The sequence below is a fragment of the Pleurodeles waltl genome, chromosome 6, assembly GCF_031143425.1.
Source record: "Pleurodeles waltl isolate 20211129_DDA chromosome 6, aPleWal1.hap1.20221129, whole genome shotgun sequence".
Taxonomy (NCBI): domain Eukaryota; kingdom Metazoa; phylum Chordata; class Amphibia; order Caudata; family Salamandridae; genus Pleurodeles; species Pleurodeles waltl.
The window spans coordinates 809934285-809958857 of NC_090445.1; positions in this window are offsets into that span (position 1 = coordinate 809934285).

Here is a 24573-nt window from a genome sequence, read left to right on the forward strand (position 1 = left end):
TTAATTGTTGGAAATAATTTGTGGTGGTGGTTGACGCCAGTGAGTAAATTGGGGATAGTAACTGCAATTTTTGCTTTCAGGTTTGGCATAAGGGATACTCTATGACAAACATATCAGATACAATCTATGTAGCCTGTTCCTTTCCCTGTAGTACAGTGCGTAATTTTCTACACTGTCTACTTATGGCAGACAGGTTAACTATATCCACATTTTACACATGACATGCGTGATGTATCTTATTTATTCATCTGCCTCTTTGGAGTCAGGGTAGAAACTAAGTGAAAGGGAAGAGCAGGGCCATTGGAATTCAAGATAGATAATTGTCAACTAAAGCTGCCACAGCTGCAGACATAGCAAAGTACTCGAAGAGCTGGCCAGCATGCCTCCATTAATTTGGCACAATAACTTGTACTCTATAGTGCATGCCTTTCTCATAACTGAGAGGTAATTCAATTTTATTTTTCCACTAAAAGTGTCTGTTTAGTTACTAGAAAAGCCTTTAAAAAAAAAGAATGAAATACCAGTTTTTCACTCGGTGATATTCTGCCTTCATTCCTTTCTACCAGGCATCATTGCCTTTTTTACAAATAATATCAGCCATGTGACTCTCCTAATTATAAACAAATCAAATTCCAATGTCTTTATGCCCCTAGGGGACCAGCAATGTAGTGCTACTGTGACACCCACTACCTACTTTTGAAGACGTGTTTGTTCAGAGCATTGTTTACAATTTTTGTTTGAGTTTTTCTCAATATAGCTACTCCTACTGGATGACCATAAACCAGGCAGGAGCACGTGGCCCATCGAAGGTGGCAGAGGCTGGAGAACATCCAAGCTAATACTGGCAGCTGGTGGTCCTGGAGGAGCAAGGGACTGAAAAAGCTGCCTCAGACCTAGGACCCAGCTCAGCAGCATGCCACCCCGATTCTCCTGGCCACTACATTGCCAATGACGCTACCTGTCAGGGTCCCTGACTGCAACTGTTACAGCTCCCTCTTGCTCTGACAGAGCATTGCTCCATTGTGTCCTGCAACAGACGGACCGGATGGGGAACCTGCTCTCTAGGATCAAGCAGAGCCTGGCTCTGCTCCAAACCCATACCCATAGACAGTGCCTTCTTCTGAGCCATTATTTTAATTTTTTGTTTTTGTGGGAGGGACTTTTTGTGGGTGGAGAGGGAGTTGGAATTGGGTTTTCAAAAACTTTTTATATTGGACTTTTCACTGGACTTTTTGAGGACAGGTCTATTTGTTTTGGGGGAGAAGTGGGCCTGTTGTGGGTGGAAAGGGTGGGTTTTGTATTTGTTAAAAAATAAAAAGACAATAATTTATTTTACTTGATTTATGCCTCTAACATTTATTTTGGTGTTTCAGTTTACGCTGCTGTCTTTTAGTGTACCCTGTTTTTTAAATCTGCTAAAACAGTGTATGTCATGTACTTATACCCTTAATCTACTGCCTTCTGCAACTATATAGACCACTGGGGGATGGGTGGTATTGCCTATTTTGCCTACAAAAACCTAGAAATAGACAGACAACATATTTTTCAGTAGGAGTTAATTACTAACTAAATAAGTTCAATCCATAGCTCTTCTCTTATCTGAAAAGATGAAGCAAGAGAGCCTTCTTACTGCAGGGCTTTTCCCAAGGTGGCATATTAACGGGATGGTAGGTAGCAGTAGTAGCAGACTAACAGGGAAGACAGAAGGTGCCACTCCCACATATGCAACTGCAGGATTAATCAAAGGGTAATCCATCACTGTCAACTAGATTGAAAGAAAACAGAGTTGGTGGGTCATATTGTATCATAACGTTAAGAAGACTGAGATCACGCTACCACAATGACAGTATTTGACACACAACAAAGAAGACCTGCTATGATAATAAAAACTAGCAACATCGACTTCTTCTGAGCAGAGTCAAGAGGGTCTGGACAAGGTTAAATGTTTACACAACAAAACATGCCTTACTGAAGATGTTGTTGGGGCAGGTGTGGAATATTGCTCAGGTAATAGAGGGTCATGCAGTGAGGTGGTGTCGCTTTCACCATTTCCGCCCCAGCATGTTTGTGATACATTTATGGTGTAAAATTAAGTCATACCGTGATAAATCACACAGCCCAGAGGAAGACGGTTAGGGGGCTCAATGAATGGATGGAAAAGATGATTTAGCTAAAGGTGTGAAAAAGATCAACACGAGCAGCACACCATCATCAATTTATTGTGGAAGGGATAAGTATGACACAACTCATTTCACTGAATTGCAAACAGTCCTTCTGTCCCAGACAGACCCAAAATAATATATCCCTAAATGTAATGTCTTCTACATTTGGAAAATACATATTATGGAGGAATGAAGTTAACCCACCTAGTTCTAAAAATTATGATTGTTAAAAAAAATATATACTCTATAAATTGGGAGGTGCATCTCTATTCTTCTTGGAATGTCCGTCACTCTTGGGTGCCTGGCTGTACCTGTTTGGTAGGTGAGCTGGAGTCTTGAGCTTTCACCAAGTTTTATTTGTGCAGGAGAGGACTAGGACAAGTCCTGCATATTGTAAAAAAAACAGTAACTGTATTATAGAATAAAGGAGAAGGACAAAAGGAATCAAGGTAAGCTTCGTCAGGAGTGTACCAAGAAGTCTCAGAGGCAGTGCAAAAACATAAAGAGGAGCTTCACATTTGAGCCAGGAATGCAGTTAGCACACAATCAGCAGCATTTCACAAATCAATGCACCTCTCTTCAGTTCACAGAGCTGAGTGAGTCCTATGCCTCTGAGTCATTGCCAAATTCATGTTTTTTCTTTGAAGTCAATAACTTTCTCCTTCTGAGGTGGTCCTGTCCTGAGTCGTTCCATCCCCTCTCCTGATTATGAGGAACTCTTCCCCAGTCCCAAACTGAGGAAGGCAGACCTGTATAATCAAGTGCACTGCTGTTGACAAATAAACAGAGAAACAGAACTAGAATAGTTTGTGTAGATTTGTGTTTAGTAACTAAAGTGACTGGTCTGGTCTGAGAAACCAAAAAAAGGAGTGGACCCTGCAGGTAAAGTTCACTCAGTTTGAAAGACCAATCACTTTCAGGAAAACATTATCACCCAACTGCCCCCAAACATTGTAAATCATCAGAATCAAATTTACAGATTAGTTAAACTCCCCCTTTCACTGTCAGCCACCACATATATCATCAATCATCACTCACAATCCCTCAGTATATCACTACTCATTGGTGCAATAGCTAGTAGTTACCTCTTTCAGTCCACGCATGGTGGTTGAACAAAATAGTATCCCCTCTATTGGTAGCAAGTAGCAGCACATTAGAATTCATCATTTGCAGGCTTTTAATCAATTAATGTTCCACTAGCAATTTCTTTAATTTTTTTGCAAAGAAACAAAGAAAGAAGTTCAACAAGAAATAATTAAAAAGTTCTAAGGTGGCACTGGCATACTCATTCCGGGAAGTAGAGTTCAGCCTCAAACTCAGGTGTTTTACCCAGAAGTTGGTCAGCAAACACACTTGATTCTGATGATTCCTTCTCTTCCTCCTCCTGTGGTGTTTTAGGAACAGTGTTCATTTTGAGCATGGATAATCTCTCCACATTTTGAGGTGAGAGACTGGTCATTCTCACTGTAACAACTGCACCAGCTGCATTGAACACATATTAAGCAGACGTGCTGGCTACAGGATAAGCCATATACTTTATTGCCAGTCTGCTAAGCTCTGGCCATTGGCACATCTTCCCATACCAATACACCAATGAGTTTTAATCTACATACACCTCTTTTGGTTCATCCAGATACTTATGGAACATCGTCTGAAGTGTAATTGGTACTGCCACTTGCTCCACCTCTTTAGTCTTCATCTCTGCAATGGACTTAGACCTGCCATTGAAACAAACCCAATGCAGAAGATGGTTCTAATTCTTCTGATGCTGTTGTTGCTGGTGTTCTTTTTGCTGGCATTGGCTGCTGTGAGCAAAGACTGCCCTTTCTGGAAGCTGAAGCGGCACCCCAGAACTCCAGAGTGGGACTCTAAGATCCTGCCATTCTTCTTCCAGTTCTACAGCTTGCTCAACAGTCCACCTCTTGTATTTTGAAACATCCCCTTCAGAAAAAGGAATAAAAGAGGAGATATTTTTTTGTAGCGTGGATCAAGTAGAGTGGCACAGATGTACTCTTTGGAGGAGATAAGATCATTTTGAAGCCTTGCATTACAAGTCAAGTGATAGCTTAGGCTCTTGACCAAGTCATACACTTCTTGGTTTTCATTCACACCCTGGAATGCAAACCTTTCAGACACCTTTGTTAGCTGCTTCTGTAGCAGATACAATAACGGGCTAGCTTGTCCCATCATACTGTACTCCTTGCTAAATTCCCACGTGAAAACCTCAAAAGAGAGCAGCATCTGTGTGAGGCATTTGACTAGGCCCCATTTGTCCGCATCCATGGTCATAACTTTCCCAATTGCATCAGCTCCTCAGTGAATGACATAGTCATTGATCTCTCTGTACTGCTCAAACAGACGGCGCAACATATAATAGGTTGTATTTCAACGTGTTGGCACCTCGTGTATCAGGGCTTTAACTGATACTCTCTTCCAACACTAAATAATCCACAACTGCTTCTGGGCTTTAAAAGAATGGTTGAAATGAGTGCAGATGTGTCTGCATGTGGTCAGTATGTTGCTGACTATGGGCCTCATTACAACTCTGGCGGCCAGCGGTAAGCTGGCGGTCTTCCGCCAGCTATTATGACCGTGGCACAATAGCCACGGCCATACCACCGGCCCCTCCACTATACAAGCACTGCTGCCATGGGGATTATGAGTCCCCGACTGCCAGCCTGGCCACGGCGGTAAACACCGCCATGTAAAGGCTGGCGGTAAGGGGGACTTGGGGTGCCCCTGCGCTGCCCATGCACTTGGCATGGGCAGTGCAGGGGCCCCCAGCCATAACCCCGTTGTGCATTTCACTGCCCGAATTTCGGGCTACTGCACCCGCTGCACATGAGCACTGCCACCGGCTCTATTACGAGCCGGCAGCAATGTTGATGTGTCTGCTGGGCCAGCGGACGGTAATACTGTTGCCAGCGGAAAAGTCATAATAGGGAGCCAGGAATACCGCCGGCACTGGCGGTATTCTGGCTCCCGCACCGCGGAGGTTATAATGAGGGCCTATGTCTTCTTTTTCAAGAAAGTCTTGCACAACCAGGTTGATGCTGTGTGCCAAACACAGGTCACCATCTGCCATGTCTTGACTATGTTACTGCCTGTCTGTGGTAACAAATCCAATTCTTAGACCTCTGTGTTGCAAACATTCAGACACCTAGCTATTACATTTTTTCAAGATATCTTCAGCTTTGTGAGATTTCTCCATGGCAAGCATGGCTACTGTTGCATTCCACTGAACACTCTTAAAACTTTCTTCAAGACCTGTAGATAGATATTGCTCTGACCTTGCAAAAGAGATCCAGTGTACAGTGATGCACATGTAATCAGCTACCTGACAACTGGCCCACATATCTGTCGTCAGGTGGATAGTGTGGAACACTTTTCTGAAAAGCTTGTTCAGTCAATTGCAGCACATTGTGATGCAGCACTGGAACAGCAACTCTGCCAAAATAGGTCTGGCTTGGAACCTTCCAATTTGGGCAAATGGCTGACACAAACTCTAAGACTCCCACTCCTTCTATCCCACTCCTTCCTTAAAAGAAAAGGGGTGGAGGTCCAACGCTAATGTTTTTGCAAACTTCCCATTCAACAAAAGTGCCAGTGGGTGGTTGTGATCGCAGAGCGCCTCCTGCCTGAACATGTCCATAACTGTAGCCTGAATTTTCTTCTTTTGTGGGGCCATTGACGCTTATGACTTTTGAGATGTAGGTGGAGGTAAATTTAATGTGTATTGTAGTGTAGTCACTGTATGCTGTGGTGTCTCAATCTGACTCTGAGTCTTCCTGTGACATTGTGAGGTCACTGAGTTGGATGATTGTGTTGCACTGCTGGGGACAGGGCTCCTTTGCATGAGTATCTCACCATCTTCTTCCTCACCTTCCACCATGATTTGACCAGTTGTAGCTGATCTTTCCTCATTCTCGCCACCTTCACCACTGCAAACAGGTGCAGCAATTTTTGCTCCTTTTAACTGATTGCATGATGTTTTTTCTTATGGATTGTCTGGCCTCCAGTACCATACTGTGAGCCAGGCTTACCTCAATGAACACTTGTGTGGCAAATGGAGCATATTGCAATGTTCTCTTCTTGTTTGCTAATCATAAAAAAGTCCCAAACTAGGGAGGAGTACTTTCTTATTGGGCCAATGCCTGAAGAAGAACTGGAGGTAGGTGGTTGTGTTGATTGCCTCTCTGCAGTGCATACTGTGGTATGGGTTGGTGCAGGTCTCTGCTGGGGCATTACAAATAGGGGAGCTGGCTGTGCTGCCTGTGCCACATCCCTCAGAGCAGGTTGGATAGTAATGTCGGACTCCTCTGGGCCAGCTTCCAAAATGACTAGCTCGTCATCATCATCCTCCTCAGCATCATCCGCTTCCATGATTCTAAGGCTTTCTGGAACTTTTTGTTTCCGTTGCCTCTCCTGGAGTCTCCCGGACTCTGCTGAGGAATATTCCATGTCCTTATCATTGTCATCAGAAGTGGTGCTTGGAGAAGGTGGTTGAGTAGTACTCTTCCTTTTTCTAGCTAGAGATCTGGGAGCCCTAGTTTCTAAAGAGGAGGTTCTTGCTCAGCAGAAAGCTGGATCTCCTGTTCTGCTCTAACGTCTGGAAGATCTACTATTGTTGGCTACTGGCTGATGTCTACTTTGCTCTGTTTCCTGAAGTTATTGGATTGTACTTTGCAAAAGGGACAAATCCAATTCAATGTCACTGCTTCTCGGCATCACCAAGATTTCAGTGGCTACCTCAATGACACACATGGTCTTGGGCTTAGGATGGGGTGGAGCTGTTGATGCAGGAGTGCTGCTCTCAGGTTCCTTCCCGGAGCCCATTGTGGTAGGCACGTGTCTCCCGAAAAAGGTTGCTGTTGGCATGCTACGGGTAGAAAGCTGCTTCTTCATCATAATTTATGATGCTATTGTGCTAACATGGCACCATGGTGCACTATATAGTAAATACAGTGCTACCATGGAGATGTTAGGGGGATGCAGGGCAACCTAAGAAAAGTGGCTCATCAGAGCTGATGTGCCTCTTCCTTGTAAATATGCTCCATAGTTTGACAGATACACTGTGAGTCATTAGTGCAGGCTATACACAAAAGAACAAGCCTTATGAGGAAGTATGATGTTATTCACCTTAGCCAAAAGCATGGACCAAGTGTTTGTTTAACTGGCCTAGATAGAACAATCCTGTGTGAGAAGGAAGAGGCTGGGCTATTTCCTTGATTTCGTGGCTAAATTGGTTACCTTACAAAGGTGTAATGCTGGTTGGTTGTTTTTGTATGTTTTGTTGAGTGAATCATTGTATGTGATGTTAGACTTGGTGACCTTAAATGCGGTTGTGGCGCAAAGTGTGATCCTATGAGATGCGACTGAGTCTAACATTCATTTTGTGTGTTGTGAAGGATGTGACTTATTCATACATGCATGGCTTGTTCAGTAGATTTGGGGTAGCAACATCTTGCTGCCTAGATAAATCCTTTCTTTTGATAGTTCCTATGTTTTGAATTTCAGGTTAGAGTATGAGGTAGGTTATAAAAACCTGTAGTTACTTAGCTTGTCACCAGTGTTGACATAAGTTCCAGGCAAGGGTGTGTATTGTGCTGGGACTGCTCATTTTGCTGATTAGGCATCCAAAGGCATGGATATGAGCGCTTAGGCCTATATTTATACTTTTTTAGTGCCGCATTTGCGCCGCTTTTTGATGCGAAAACAGCACTAACTTGCAAAGTAGAATTGTGTTTTGCAAGTTTGCGCCGTTTTTGCGTCAAAAAATTGCGCAAATGCAGCACTAAAAAAGTATAAATATAGGCATTAGTGATAAAAATTGTGTGCAAAAAAAAAAATTACGTTTGCAGTGATTTTATTTTACTTTTTTTCAGTTCAATCCACTCAACCGCCAAGTCTTATGAGGGATGTGAGTGCTTACTCAATTTGATTTGCAATAGATTTAGGGGGTTATTACAACATTGGAGGAGGTGTTAATCCATCCCAAATGTGACGGATATACCACCAGCCATATTACGAGTTCCATAGGATATAATGGACTCGTAATATGGCTGGTGGTATATCCGTCACTTTACCGTCACTTTTGGGACGGATCAACACCTCCTCCAATGTTGTAATAACCCCATTAGTGACAAATGTGGAACTCTGTCAAATATTAGTCACCTGCAGTCAACTTTTCCTCAATTCTTGCCACCTTCTATAATTGCTCATTTACCTTTCCCTCAGTATCTAAGGCCTGGAAAACAGTCGTGGATGTTGCCCTGTGTAAAAAGCCCTCTGCAGATTGCATTTTATTGTGCAACCCAAGCCCGGTATCAAACCTGAATTGTGCTGCTAAAATGATTTAACTAGTGCAAGTAAACAAAAACCTACAGATGATCATGAACCATGAAATATGCAGGTCTTAGTCCTGCTAGATCTAAGTGCTGCATTTGATAGACCAGTGCATCAGTGACTGAGTTTATGTCTTTCCTCCATCGATATTCAAGGAGTTGCTCTTAACTGACTTTCCTCATTGTAGCCTGATGCCCAACACATTCAAAATATATATCCGACCCTATAGCCAATATTATCCATCTCTTTGAGTTTACGTTGATGTGCTATAATCACAACACCCAGGTTTATTTTTCTTCTCTTTCATTTGATTAGCATATTAATAAGGTTGTGTTTTGAAAGGTAATTTTTTGTGCTGCCCTACTATAAAAAAGTAATCTAAGCCATTACTTACTTTTGGGTTATGGCAACATGCGTCAAATTAAGCTTCTGGCCTATTGTATCCACTAGTATGTGGTGGTCCAGGAGGCTGGACTCATATTGTCTCGACCTTCTACTATGTTCTTTTGTGGTTATTTCCCTTAATAGTTTTTGGTGTCTACAGGTGGAAAATCCCTCTTCATATGAGACCTTCTGCATTTCTCATTGTGCAGTGAGTAGATATGACTTTTGTGCACCTAAAGCAGTCTGTCTGTTTACTGCCTTTCTAGAGCTCAGTGATGGCTAGTTCACTGCAGGTTTCTCCACAGGGTAAAATGCAAAGGAATAACGCTCTTTCCTGTTTTTTAGTGGTAAATTGCATATGGGTTTCTATGCCTATATATGTAGGAGCAAATTACAAAACCTTTCTGTTAAGAATTGGGTCTCTAGTTGGCAAAGATAGGCACCTTGTCCAAGTAGGGACCACAATCCTAATCAGTGTAAGTCATAACACAACCTAAATTATCCTGCATTCACCCTTCGTAGGTTGGCACAGAGGAGGCAGGCTTAACTTAGAAGGCAATGTGTAAAGCATTTGTGCAATAGCTCATACAGTAAAACAGAGAAAACACCATCAAAAGGTTCCACACCAGTTTAGGAAAACATATTATTAATCTGAATAAAACAAGACAAAATGACAAACATCCAATATCCAAGTCAAGATATCACTTTTTAGAGGTTTAAGTAAGTCTTAATCCATAGAAATCAATGGAAGTATCTCTTTAGCACAAAGTACCTGGGATGCGTCAAAAATAAAGATGCTGCAGGCCGCAGAGGAGGTGAGGCTTTCGAAAGTAAAGCAATGTGTTTACTTTTCTGGTGCAGATGAGACGATGCATTGATTTTTCCAGCGCGGCAGAGGTAATGTGTCGATTTTTCCTTGCAGCATCGATTTCTGGTCGTGCAGCCTCAGTTCCTTACAGCAGTGCAGGGTTGATGAAAATTGATGCCCAGGGCTGATGAGTAGAAAATCCAAATGCGCTATGATGATGAAACAGGCACAGCACTGATTCTGCAGGTGCTGCATCAGTTTTTCAGCTGTGATACAGGCGCGAGGTCAATTCTGCAGGCGTTGAGTCATTTTTTCCAGTGTAGTGGATTTTTTTCCCTTAGGTGAAGTCTTTGATGACCCTGAGACTGTTTAACAGGAGGCAAGCTGACAAGTCCTTGGAGACCACTTGTGGTGGTAAGACACAGTCCTTCCAGCAGAGTCAGAGAGCAGCAGGCAGCATGGCAACCAGCAGTCCTTCTAGAAAAGCTGTCCAGATGCATCCTTTGGGCAGCACTGCAGTCCTTCAGACAGAGTAATGTTGTAGGTCCAGAAGTGTTTGATGTTAGGGGGTCACAGACCCAGTATACAAACCCAAATACGTGTTTCTAGTAGAGGAGACTTCAAAGAGTGGTTTTGAAGCATACCAGTTCCCCTTTCAACCCAACCCTGTCTGCCAGGAGATTTGTGGGGCATTATCAGTCCTTTGTGCGGAGTCAGACCACTAGCTTTTGAAGTGTAAGTGAGAGCTTCTCTACCCTTCCTGCCCAGGAAGACCCACAGGTACATATATGAATGCAGACGCAGCTGAGTGTCCTGTGTTTATGACGGTCTGGGTGGAATGCACAAGGGGATCTGTCAACCAGCACACACCAGATGTGGATTGGAGACAGGCTGTTAGGCACACAGAGCAGTAAGAGCAGGAAAATGCCTACTTTAAAAAAAAAATGCATTTCTAAAATAGTAATGTCAAATCCAACTATACCAGTAAGCAAGACTTCACACTACCATTCCAACCATACCAAACATGACAATGACACTCCTATTAGCTCAGAAATTACCACTTAAAAGTGTATAAGTGAATTTCCAGGGTTGGCTTTTGTGAGGAGTAGGCTTTACAATAGTGAAAACGACTTTGGGAGTTTTTCACTTCCCGGACATATTAAACTTACAAGTACATGTCTGGCCTTTTACTTACATAGCTCCCTGCTCTATGGGCTACATGGTGCTTACGTTAGGGATGACATATGTAATAAAAGGGGAGTTTAATGCTTTGCAAATAGTTTTAAATGCCAAGTCCAAGTGGCAGTTAAACTGCACACACGGGCCTTGCAATGGCAAGCCTTAACATGGTTAAGGGGCACAATCAGTTCTGCATGCCCACTAGTAGCACTTAATTTATAGGCCCTGCGCGCATATAGTGCTCTTTAACAGGGACTTATAGGTGAATTAAATATGCCAATTGGGTAGGAGTCAATGTTTCCATGTTTAAGGGAGAGAGCACAAACACTTTAGCACTGGTCAGAAGTTGTAAAGTGGTCAGAGTCCTAAAACCAGCAAAAAAGAGATCCAAAGATGGAGGGAGGCTGGCAAAAAGTTGGAGGAAGACCAAAATAGTAAGCACCTCGTTATTTACAAGACAGTCTCTCATATTTACCAACAGTGATTCATTGCTAAGACTTGACACATAGCTATCAGAGTGCTTCATGAAAGAATAATGTATGCATTCTCCTGGATTCAAACAGAAACTGAGACTGCATGATCGGGAGTTTGAGTAACAGATCCACAATGTCATTTGTGGATGTAATTTATATTTATATGCAGAAATGGCTTGATTTATGAGTTAAAAAATTCATTTTTTTGCAAAATATGAAATTATATTTAAACATCTATACACTCTCTTTTACTGGTATTGCTGTTTATTTGTAAACATGCTTCCATGTGTGGGTATTACTTGGGAAGTATCTCGACTCACACAACATGTAGATCGGGGATTCACTTTCCCTTTCTGTGTTTGCTTTTAAAAGGATGAAATAAAGACACTAATTGTATGAGTACTCCTACTAAACCTACAACAGTTTTAACCTCTCTTCAACATCTAAAACAATGTATGAAAAATAGCTACCAAATCAGGCAATAAACAAACAACTGTTTTTATTGTTTGTATGAAACTCTTGAGGTAGAATTTTCTGGAAGTACGGGAGGCCGGGGAACTTAATAAAGTAAGTGAGTGTGATGGGTAATGAGGAGAAGCTGGAGAGTATCAAAGACCACAGTGCAAAACAGGTTGCAATCAATACAGACCAATTTCACCCTGACAGGAATGACCTGCGAAGAAGGCAATATACAGAGAAAATATGACCGACTTTGAGTGTAAGAAAAAAATTTGAAATATAGAAAGGTTAAGGAGATAAAATGTATTTCACATCTGAACCAGATTCAGTTACAAACGTAGCATTTAAAACCTAAAAGGGGCCATGAATTAAGAAAATAAGTGTAGGAAAGTCCTCCTTTTTGCCCTGGTCACCTCTACACTTTTTGGACAGGTACTGGTGGTTACTGACTCTTGGTTGTGCCCTGGGTACTGCTTACCAGTCCCAGGGCCAGTGCTCTGTGTAAAGTGGATATGCAAATTAGGCTAATTATAATTGGCTAAGTCAACCTACCTATAGGTCCCTAGTATATGGTAGGGCATGCAGGCTTAGGGACCACAGCATAGGTAGTGCACCCATAGGTGCACTGCTGAGGTGCCCAGTGTCATTTGAAAGGCCGGCCTGCCTTGCTGGCTGCTTTTAAATTAAAGTTATATGCAAATTCAACTTTGGAATTAAAAGTTGTTCCAAAGTCTTAAACTACCTTATTCGTACATATAAGTCACCCCTAAGGTGTGCCCTATGTGCCCCTAGGGCTGGGTGCCATGTAACTATAAGCAGGGACCTTATCAAAATAGTCTTATAAGCCCTGGTGAGGTAAAAACAGCGAAATTTGTTTTTCCCTTATTGTAGTGAATGGCCTTCATAGGCTTCAATGGGGAGACTTTATTTTAATTTTAAAAGTCCCCTTAAGTGACTGATACAAAGAGTTTGGTATCAAATTAATTGTTGTAATAAATCCCACAAGTTCCATTTGTTGGATTTAATATAACTTGTTCAGGTAAAGAGTTTTTAACTTTACCTGAAAAGTTGCCAACTTCAGCCCTGCATTGTGTTTGCTGCTGTGCTCTGATTGGCCAGCCTCTGGCAGCCTGGCCAGGCTGCCTTGATGAGGTGTGAAGTGGCCTGGCTTCACACAAAGAGATGTGCCTGTGGGAGGGGATCTCCCCTCAACAGATGGTGAGGCAGGAAGGGGGAGGGCTGCCAAACTGGTCTTCAAAGGCAGGGAAGGATATTTGGAGCAACCCAGCAACAACCCCACATCCTGCAACCCCAGACAACTAGATACCCCCTTGATTAGATTAGGAGAGGGCTGGAGAGGGGTGTGTTTATGATTTTTAGCCACACCAGTGGGTAGGCTCAGCCAGATGTAACCTCCAAAAATCACTTTCAGCCATGATGGATTTTTTAGGAATGTTGCCTCCTGAGATTGATTTTTGCCACACTTCCCAGGAAGTGGTCATCACAGGGGGAGGACCCTGCCCCTGATTGGAGAACCAGGAATCCCCTGTTTTTCACCCAGGAGCAAGGATACAACTGGCAGACCTGCACCCACACCTCAGATCCCCATCAGATTCCAACAAGGAAGAACCAAAGGAGAAGAAGGACTGCCCTGCTGGACCCCTGGCCTGCACCTGGACCCTGCACTCTGAAGGACTGCAACAGCTGCACACTTGGGCTTCACCACAAGAAGGACTTTGCCTGGCTTCAACTGGTTCAAGGAGGGACTCCCTGTTTGCTACAGGTGAAAAATTGCTAACCAGAGTCCCCTGCACCAACTCCTGAGGAAATCAACCAGCTGACCACTGTCCAGTGGCCAAAAAGGAGTTTGCGCCAGGTGCATTCTAGGAGCTGTAGTCGACACCCCCAAAGATCATCTCAGAGCCTCTGGAACCTTGGGGTGAGCTGTGGACCCCAAAAGAACCTTAAAGGAACATCTGGGAGAAGATCCAGAAGTTTGGAGAACTTTTGAAAAAAAGCTCAGCAGAGGGACCGACCTGCCGCGGCAACTCTAGCCAGCTTGCCTCAACCGCGACCCAGTCTGATTTGCAGGTTCGTCCTGGTGAAGAAAATCTCCAAAAAAGAGACTAAGGGCCAGATGTAGCAAAGTCCGAATTTGCGACTCGCAAATAAAGATGCAGGATGGTGTCCCTGACACCATCTGCGAGTCGCAAGGGGGTCGCAAAGGCCCACCTCATTAATATTAATGAGGTGGGTCGCAATTTACGACCCCCTTGCGAGTCGCAGCACTCACAGGGATGGTGGCCTGCTGGAGACAGCAGACCACCATATCTGTGACTGCTTTTAAATAAAGCAGTTATTTTTTTATTTATTTTTGCAATGCAGCTAGTTTTCCTTAAAGGAAAACGAGTTGCATTACACATGAAAAAATGAAACGTGTCAGTTTAATTTTTTCAGAGGCATTCACAAAGGGGAAGGGCTCCCATGGGGACCCCTTCCTTTTTGCGAATGGGTTACCACCAGTGTAACACTGGTGGTAACTGCGAACACCAATTCCTATTTGCGACTCGCATTCCCATTTTGCGAGTCGGTAACCAGGTTACTGACTTGCAAAATGGGAATGGGCATCGCGATGTGCTTTTTGCATGTCTCAAACAGCGAAATTCGCTGTTTGCGCCATGCAAAGATCTTGCTACATCTGGCCCTAAGTCCGAACCTAGAAAGTCCGAAGGTAAAAATCCCCACCGAGGGTTCGTCGACGCGTATCCGGAGAAGAGTTCCAGTAGGTTGGATTGGACTGGCAGGTTCGTCCCGCTGAAGAAAATCTTCAGAAAAACGACTAAGTGCAAAGGTAAACTTTTGACCGAGGCCTCCCGCGGGCTGTAGCCAAGCCGGGCTCCATCGCAGTTGGCCTTAGACTTTGCCCCGGTCGAGGTGCAACCAGATGACCAGATTGGCGCTTTTTGTTTCTAGGAACTAGAAAACAATAATTCTTTGAAAATTCATATCTCTGGTTCTTCTTATCCGATTTTATTTGTTTTTGTGTCATTTTAAAGATAAAAATATAATCTATTTTAATAAACTGGATTTGGATTTTTAAACTGTTTCTTGTGTTTTATTTAATTACTGTTTTGTGATATTTGAATGCTTTACACTCTGTCTCCTAAGTTAAGCCTTTTCGCTCGTTGCCAAGCTACCAAGGGTTGAGCTGGGTTTAATTTACTGAGACCTAACTGGACCTAAGTGGCTGTTAGTGGCCTGTTGCTAAGTGTAGGTACCTACCTTCCCTTACCAATAACCCATTTAGTGCAATACAAAGCGATGGGGTTGACCTTGTTGAAGGAGCAGTTTAGGATGCAAAGTAAGGATGAATGGTTGATTTGAGCTTGGTAGATTAGCCCAGCAGCGTTTTCTGGGACCAAATATTCTAAAAAGTCAAACCTAAAAAACATTGCAAGGGGAATATAGAACAAGTTGATCATGCGGATGAGGCAGTTTCAAGGCAGCTCTGAATGTTAAGCTAACACAAGTGAAAAACAAGCTGGGTTCTAAAGTTTTCTCTACTCCACCACAAGGAAGAGACCCCATTGATAATTGCTTTAGTTAAGATAAACCCACTGTTGTACCTGGACCTTTTACAGGGTCATTCCCTAGACTTTTTGCCTTATACCTCATTATTTTTCTGACTTGTGTTGGCTGACGTTATGACTCTGAGCACATTTTCACTACTAACCAGTGCTAAACTGCGAGTGCTCTCCCTTGTGAAATTGGTATGATTGGCTTATACCTAATTGGCATATTTAATTTACCTATAAGTCCCTTGTAAAGTGGTATCCCTATATCCAGGGCCTTTATATTAAACGCTACTAGTGGGCTTGCAGCACTGCTTGCACCACCCAATGAAGTAGCCTTTCAAACCTATCTCAGGCCTGCTAGCGCAGGGCCTGTGTGCGCAATTTTCTGCCACAGGGACCTGGCATCTAAATTTACTTGTCAGGCCCAGAACTCCCCTTTTACTATATGTAAGTCATGCCTAAGGTACGCCCTAGCTAACCCTATGGGCAGGGTGACATGTATATAGAAGGCAGGACATGTGCCAGGTTGCGTGGCCTGTCCCAGTAGTGACAAACAGCCTAACTTGGTGTCTCACTGCTGTGAGTGCTGCCTTCTCATAGGATTGCATTAGAAATGCCCTGCCCTATGTGTAAGGGATATTGTCTGATATATGAGGGGTAGTGTAGGCATGTTTGTTATGGTTTTGATAGTGATGAGAAATGCTGTTTACTGGTGTAGGTGTATTTTTTATTACTATTTAGAAATGCCACTTCTAGAAAGTGCACATTTATCTGTGCTTATGACTCTGGTCTTTTTTATAGCTTGACTCCAATCCACGTCTCGGCAGACTGACAGTTGGGGCTTTGTGGATACTTTTCAGACAGCCTGTACACAGGGAGGGTGGAGGTGTCACAGCGGTGCATCTAAATATTGTATAGCCTTCCTGGGCTGAGAGAAGGGAGAGGCGATGCACACCTACATTTGTAAAGGCTGTGCCCTGGCCTCACACAATGGGGTTGTTTACCCCCACTGATATATGGAGCCTCTGCTGGAGGAGAGAAGGGGCACCTTGGACTGCTGCTGCTGTGCTGACCTGTGACTTGCCTGGCCACTAGGAGGAACTGCCACTGCTTCCATCCACTTTTTGCACTGGCCTGTAGCTGGGTTCGCCAGCCCTCTGCCCCTTCTTCAGTTTTGTCCCCAGATGCAGGGTGTTGTGGCCCCTGACCACTATAACTTACTTCAGCATGAGGAGTGCTGCTTTGATGGCTTAGCGCTTGGAGAGTGCTCCTGTGTTACCTCTGCGCGCTTTTAAAAGCACTTCCTGGCTGCCAAGTTCACCGCCACAGCCCGGGACTCCAGTGTTGCCTGGTGCGCTGTTTAATGCGCTTCCTGGCTGCCAAGAACACTGACGCAGCCTGGGCGTCTTGTCTCAATGAAGCGTAAGCGTTGTGCACTCCTCAGTGCCCCCGGGGCACAAGGAAAAGGTAACCGGAGCAAGCGTACTCCTATCAGTACCCCTGGGCCACAGCTCACTCCATAGAGCATCCCCGGGGCCCCAGTCGTCCTCCATTTTAGACCGGATCACTGCTGCAGCCCGGAAGCTGCAGAAAGCACTCATACACCACATCGGGTGCGGGAGAGTGTGCGGCAGCAGCCCCAGGAGGGAAAGAGACCTCATTGGTCTCCTCCAGATCCCAGGGCCGCCCTGAGGAGCAGGACTCAGGGGAGGCGAGGGGAACATTCCCCCTACCCCTGGTCACTGCCATAGGAGTGGGACACTCCTATTTTTAGCCGGACCTTACTTGTGAGGAACGGGGAAGGGAGGCCTCACCTGAAGCCCCTTCCTCTCACCCCATTGCTTTTGTTGGGCTGCTGCCCCCCACCCCCTTTTTGGTGGTAGGGCCCGTGGAGGCCTGGGGGGCCCCACCAAGATCGCAGGCCCCAGGAGGGGCCTGTTCCATACATCAGAGAGGGTGCTGACTGCCCCTCTCCCCTAGGAACTACGTGCAACCCCCATTGAGTGCATAGGAGTGCCGGGGGCCCCCACCACGATCTTCCAGGCACTAGCAGTGCCTTACTCTACAAAATAAGGTACTCTTGGGGGCACTGGGAGGGTAGTATTCTCCAGGGTTATTTTTCTAATAATATATATTGGCCATATGTTCCTGTTATGGGCATGCTAGGATGATATATGTTTACTTCCTCATGACTTGCCATATAATTTTGTAATGTTCATGATATAGGCCCTTATGATATTTTCTACGACAAGTGCATTTCTTTATGGTAATTCCTGACTACTGTTTATGTTGCAGAATCCTGAGTACTTACATGTCCCATTGTGACAACTGCTTATTCATGCAGAGTATTAGTAACTTGGGTAACGTTCTGACAACTGCTAAGGTAGCAGGGTATTACTGACGTGTAATGTTTGGTCTAATTATGTTTTGTGCAATACAGTTTATTTTTACATAGCTCAGTGTTGTGTTTACTTTGTGGTGTACATATTGCATCACGTGTGTTGCAAACGCTTTACACATTGCCTCCGGGTTAGGCCTGACTGCTCGTGCCAAGCTACCAAGGGGGTGAGCAGAGGTTATCTTGGACGTGTAACTGCCTTGCCCTGACTAGAGAGAGTGGGTTCTGCCTGGCTTAGGTGGATACTGTACCCAAATAGAATCCCCATTTCTAACACCCACCCATATTGTTAAAGTACTGTGGAAATAGTCATGACTGAAGTAAACAAAAAAGGGATGGATGGACCCTGGTCTTGGGTTGCTTGTGTTCGTGTTCAGGGAGGACCTGGCCTGGCATTTCGGGCTAGACTGCTCCTACTAGAAAAGAGTCAAGACTGACTTGCTAATGGCTAGGTCCAAACTGTGGTTACACGGTGTGCATAGTAGTGATGTACTGGGATGTGGCCTGTGTAACTACCAGTGGCTGAGATTAATTCAAGCATCTTATCTGTCAATTATTCTTATACTTCAGTGTGACACCCTAAGTAGGACAGATTTGCCCAGGAGTGGGTCCCTTGTGCACTGTACTCCTGAAACCAAGCTATACCTAACTAACGAGTTCTAGTAAGGGCAAAACTTTCTTGGGTTGCTTGTGTTTGAGTTCAGGGAGTGCCTTGCCTGGCAGTTCGGATGGGATTCTTCCTACTGAAGCAGGGTCAAGACTGATTTGAATATGGATAGGTCCAAACTGAGCTGGCTAGGTGTGCAAAATAATGATGGACTGGGATACCTCCCCGTGTGGCTACCAGAGGTTGAGACTAATTCAATATTTTATCCATCATTTTTATATACTTCAACAGTCATGACTGATCGTGGTTCATACAAGACCTGTCCACTATGCATATAATAGAAACTACATTCTCCTCATGAGCCTAATCTGCACCGGTATAAAGCTGACAATGTTTTATCATACCATAGTGTACAAATGGGTAAATACTTTTACTATACAAAATAGCAAAAATAAATAAAATAACCAATAATTTGACAGTTGAGTCATAATCTCACGTCTTTCACATAATATTTTCACTTTGTACACAATCTTTGTCTGTAAATCTGCCCCCTTGTCTGTAATTTTGCCTTTAATATTAAAACTTCATCCAGAATTTTAACAGTAACTCCAGGGAAATTCACCCAATGTCAACTGATCATTGATGCCTAACCATTGATCGACTTACAGCGAACACATACTGACGTCGCACCTCAGATGCCTCCAGATATACATGCTCTACTGACATAACAACCAACAAGGGCTAAAAGCAAAATCACCAGATCCTGAAATAGTCAAAACTTATGCCTTCGCTCCTCGGCCACTTCACCTAAACTGGCGACATCCGGGTCGGGGGAAGGGAAACCTCTCTTGAACTGTGCATACATTCTCAGAGGCTGTGGCCACAGCATCTCTGCTCCAAATCAGCAGCCTTTTCACTCCACTTCAGCTCACCACCCGCACCCCAATATCCCTGAAAGCGTTTCAATAGGGATCTTTCATAAAAAATGTCCAATGCCAAATTTAAAAACTCATCTTTCGCTTTGTTTATAATCGTTAAACTAACATGCATACCAACGTAATACATCTATCATTAAGTGAATGCAGGCTGGCAGGGTGTTACAGGACTTGCACACTTTCATATGGGCCTGGGATTCAATCAAAACACTGCATGCTTAAGGCGAATCGATCATCAGACAACAGAATAAGACAGCAAGAGAATATCCTGAATTCATTAAGCTTCGATGGTAAAAAACAACTTTGTGAACTAAAATAATAACTTCAACCATTGTTATATCAGTGTATAGGTGTTTAAATTGTGGCTATATTTTATAGCATCAGGCTGTTTAGGGGATAAATCTACTTGTACTATACAAAGGTAGAGTGGCAATGGGGTACGAAAGTAATGTGTTCTTGGAAAAGTAAGTGGATATCTTTATTATCCTGCGCGTTTAACACCTAAGTGAAGAACTTTAGAAGTACTTTGGGAATTCATGTACCTGTAGCTACAGGTAATTTTTTTCTCCATTGCCAATTACAGCAAATAATCAAGTACATATCTCCTTCACCACTTCGTTTTATATAAGATATCACTAGCTTTCATACACAAACATTGGTAAATATAAAAGATTGATTCATGTTGACATGAATGTTACAGGTGGGTGATGCGCCAAAGGTGCTGCGCCAAAGATGCATTTTAAGCCCCTTATTTTGTTCTTTATTTTTCGACCGTGGTGGCTCACATCTGGAAGATCTGAAACTGGCAAACCGAGACTCTTGTAGAGCAAGAATACCAGTACTGTTGTTTGCAGACGGGCAGTTATTCTCACACTGACTGAGCTTTCCATGCACAAGCTCAAAAAAGGTTTCGTAGAATATGATAACTGGCTCATTTGGAATCAGCACAGAGAAAAGGCAGTGATCGGTTGAAGCAAGCCATAGCTGCTGCCATTAGAAGTAAATAAACTATTGGGAGCAGTCTTTAGTTGGATGCTTATCGACTCAGGGATGCAGCTGTGACTATTTATGGAGCCAAAGTGTGGGGCTATATGGATGCTTCTGTTTTACAGAAAATCGAGAATAGATTCCTAAGAACATTACTATCCTTGGGCCCTGGTAAACCTTTGTTTGCTCTTTATTCAGAACTAGGTGTTAAACCTATAGGTAAATTATTATTCTCACACCACACCAGTTATATACTGTGTTCATCTACATAGGAATCAATATGCAGAGATGTACCAAAACTCTTCAAGGGAGGTAATTGCCCTTGATAGGGCGACTAAGGATCCTTCGTGGGATCATGTATAGAATATTTTAAAGTCGCTTGGTCTCAAAATCATCTGAGAAGATATTCTGCTGTAGATAGCGCAAATCTGAAAGAATCATAGAGGAATTTTGTCAGTACAAAGATGGAGATACTTGTAATTCCTTTATTAGAGATTCTATGGTGTATAGATGTTTTACACACACAGACCAGTCTGGTTTTGAGCCTCATCTAGATGATATTTACCCTGAAGTAAGATGCACATTGTACGTTAAGTTTCGTTTTCACACAGTTCCACTAAAAGGGTGTAGTGCCAAATGGAGTATGTTCATGTCTGTTCTGCCAAAATGTTACCGTGTCTCAGAGTAATGATCTGTGCTGCCGCACAGCAATTTTTTTTTAACTGTACAGAAAACTAAAACTGCCTTTTTTCACCCATCCAAAAAAACTGAAGAAAAGGACCTATCATCTTGTTAGGTGACCTATCATTTTGCTTCAAAGGGAAAGCAGTTTTTTGTAAAAGTAGCTGCTGTGATATGATAAATGAACATCTCAAGAGGTAATGAAAATTTCAGGCAAAAAGCAGGAAGGCCAAGGGAAATGTGATATTATTGTTACCACGAGAACGATTTGCTGATGCTTTCTTGCATGTATGTTTGGCAAAGATGTTTATATAGTTTGTCTAACATTCCTAAATATGTTAGCGGTACGCAGAAATCTAAGAAGTGCCTTTTATCGACATCACCAACACAAATGCAACTATTGCTCCTCCTAAGCTCAATGAAAAGCTGACATTCTGGGGAGAACAGATGAAGAAAAGAAATGAAACTGGTTTGCGAGGAGTCAAGTACTGCAAAAAGGAAAAGACCAGAGACTGTATTACAAAAGGAACCAAGGGAATAAAATGGGTATTTGGATTTTGTGATATGAATTGTCTGTGTGCACATTATGCACCACATGCAAATGGGGAAATGGAAGGATGCCTTTGGCCAGTGCTAGTACAATATTACAGAAACAGGTGGAGACAAACCATTGAGAGGTGCACTTAATGTGCATCTCACCTAAAGTGGTGCACAGACAGTGTGCCCTCTTGATCGTGCCACTCGGGGTGATACCATGGGGACTCCTATGACCCATTAAGTGCCCCCACACAGGCAGACGCTGTCATACACTGCACCTGTCTGAGGGGAATCCCTGTACCATCCTCAGAGGTCTACCCGTACCTCAGCGGGTAAAGGCAGACATGCAGCTTCAAACCGATGGGGCATACTTTGATGCTTTGCTTTCCCCAGGCCAGGCGAGAATGTGAATCTCAACATGGGGCAGCATATCTTTTTATCTAGTATTGCGTACTGTCACTGAGCCAGGAGGGTGTATCGTATGAGTGTGCACTCGACACAAATGGAAACAGTGAACCATTTTACATTCTTCACTCCTGTGAATCTCCAGTTTTTCTGGTCAATGGGTCTAAATCCTAGGAGTTCGCGCTCTCCCAGTGCCACCATGTCCTAATGATATTTTTATATAAGTGATGTGAAATTGCTTTGTATGCTCTTTGCAGTTACCCACTTTATGCCTGTGAAGACACACATAGAAAGTTGTGGCCTTTGCAGTAAACTAAAAGTAACTATGTATCACCACTGATCAGACTGCAAGTGATCCTGTAAGAATGCGATAAAATGCAACACAACATAGTGGGCTTGTAAACAATGTTTATTTGAGTGAAAAATAAATGATGAGGGCCTCATTTACACATTTTTGCTGCAGGGCAGCCCAACAAGTTGATTTGCTGCGCTGCCCTGCGTCAGAGGAAAGAGCAGAAATCTGCCATATTAATGAAATACAGCGCATTCCTTCTTCCTGTGTCAGTGCACAAATTGGTGCCTAGCACCAACGCAGGCACCCTGGTACCTGTGTGCAAGAGTGTCTGCTTTGCTGACATGATTGTTTTTGTGCAGGAAGGGACACCTTCCTGCACCAAATCAATTAATGGAGGTGCTTTCCTCTTTCTATGTGTGCTGCAGAATTCACCACACATAGAAAGAGGGAAAATGAGGAGAAATAAAGTTATTTCTCATTGTTTACGCCTCCTCTGGGGAGGCACTCAGTTGTGATGCTTTCCCGGGTGTACAGATCCTTATAAATCTGGAATTGTGCCAAAACCCATGGGTGTCATGTGAAAAAAAACACCTTAACGCCCATGGAACACCTCCTTGACATAGAGTAAAGCAACAGAGCACTTTGCGCTGCCTTCCCTTACTCCATAACTATGAGGCCATGCAAAGCCACGCAGGGTGGCTTTGCGTCACCTCATAGATATGATTTAGAGGCTTGTGCCACTGGAGCATCATAAAAGTGACGCTTCTTGTAAATGAGGCCGTAGTTTGGTGAAACATAGTTTAAGCAGTTTCTTGGTGTATGATGTTTCAATGTCATGGAAGGCAACAGTCAACAAATGGAAAAGAAATTACCAGATCACTGCCCAGACAAAATGATAAATTGTGTAGACTAAGCGCTTAATTAGAAGCCTACTCTTTCACTTGCAAAGTAGCACAATTTTACTGCTTGATTATACTAGTTGTGTATGCAACGCTGGCAGCTTCTCAATCCTTTCAAGAGCCTTTTCATAATATCGCTATCAGAGGCTCTCTTAGTACATTTGTAGATTTCTGTGACCATTTGGAAAAACATATATACAAAGAAACGTGCAAGAGCAACTAGTTCAAACACGATTATGAAAAAACACACAACCTCCACCCATCTACGGTCGAGCAAGACTGATCAACCTGCTGCAGAGATGGCCGTAATAGACAGAGACCAGCTCCGACTAAAAACCTTTGACTTGCAACCGTTCCCCTGATTACTAATAAGGACAATATTTTTTCAATGAGCAAATGGTGTGACTATGGCATCCCAGAACAGTCTTTCTACGGAGGAATGCATTAAAATCACTTTACTGCAGCCTGTCTGGCATTTGCATTTAAATAAAGAGAGATATATAGGCCTACTTTATGTAATAGTTCAGTGGTCCGTGATTCTCCAGAAAACCTTCAGGACACGTGACCTCGAGAATCAATTCCTCAACTCATAAATCCATATGCTGTCACCATTTGTACTTCGTGGTAAACATATAAAGCACATAATACCAAAATGCATGCTAAAATAGCAGAAGAAAGAAATGCACAGAAAAAACCGCTTTAACATTTATAGCAAGCCTGTTTTTGCTTAAACTACCTCTCAGAGTCCTGGCTTTCTTGTTGAAAATTGGTTTAGATGAATCCGATTTAAGAAACTAAACTGGGACTTGACACAGTTCATATTCTATAGTCGCGTAGCAGGAGGCCTATCCTTTTTCGTCTCGAATTCTTATAGACATCGAACAGAATAGATGAAAGTGTTTGGATTTGCGACACGCTCCAATCACACGAGCCTGTCTTCTGTGAACACTTCACCTATACATGCTCCTGCCTCGCATTCCCATCCCTTTCAAATGGTAGAACAGGATATCAGCAGAGGAAACTGGTTGCTGCTGTCATATACATAGGAATCCTGCTGCTGGAAACCTATGAACTACAACACATTAAACCGCTAATTCCAAATGAACCCTTTCACTCCTGCGATGTTTAGCTAAGCTTTTTTTTACTTTTTTTATGTGTCTGTCAGCCTCTTCCGATGCATGTAGCACTTTTGTCATGATTCAGACGGGTGAAGTTATTTACTTCAACCAAAAAGGTAGGCGAAGTTGGGAAACATAACTTTGCCTGTGGTGTAATTTATCGTCCTGGCTTGCCAGTCTGCCCAATATCTACCAGAGGATATACCCCAGGCATAGACATCTTGTGTTAGGAAAAATATATACATAGTTTGATGAAACATAGTTGAAGTGTCACAGTTACTTAGCTGTAATTTCTCCAAGTCCAGATCTTCCTTGTTACTGTCACT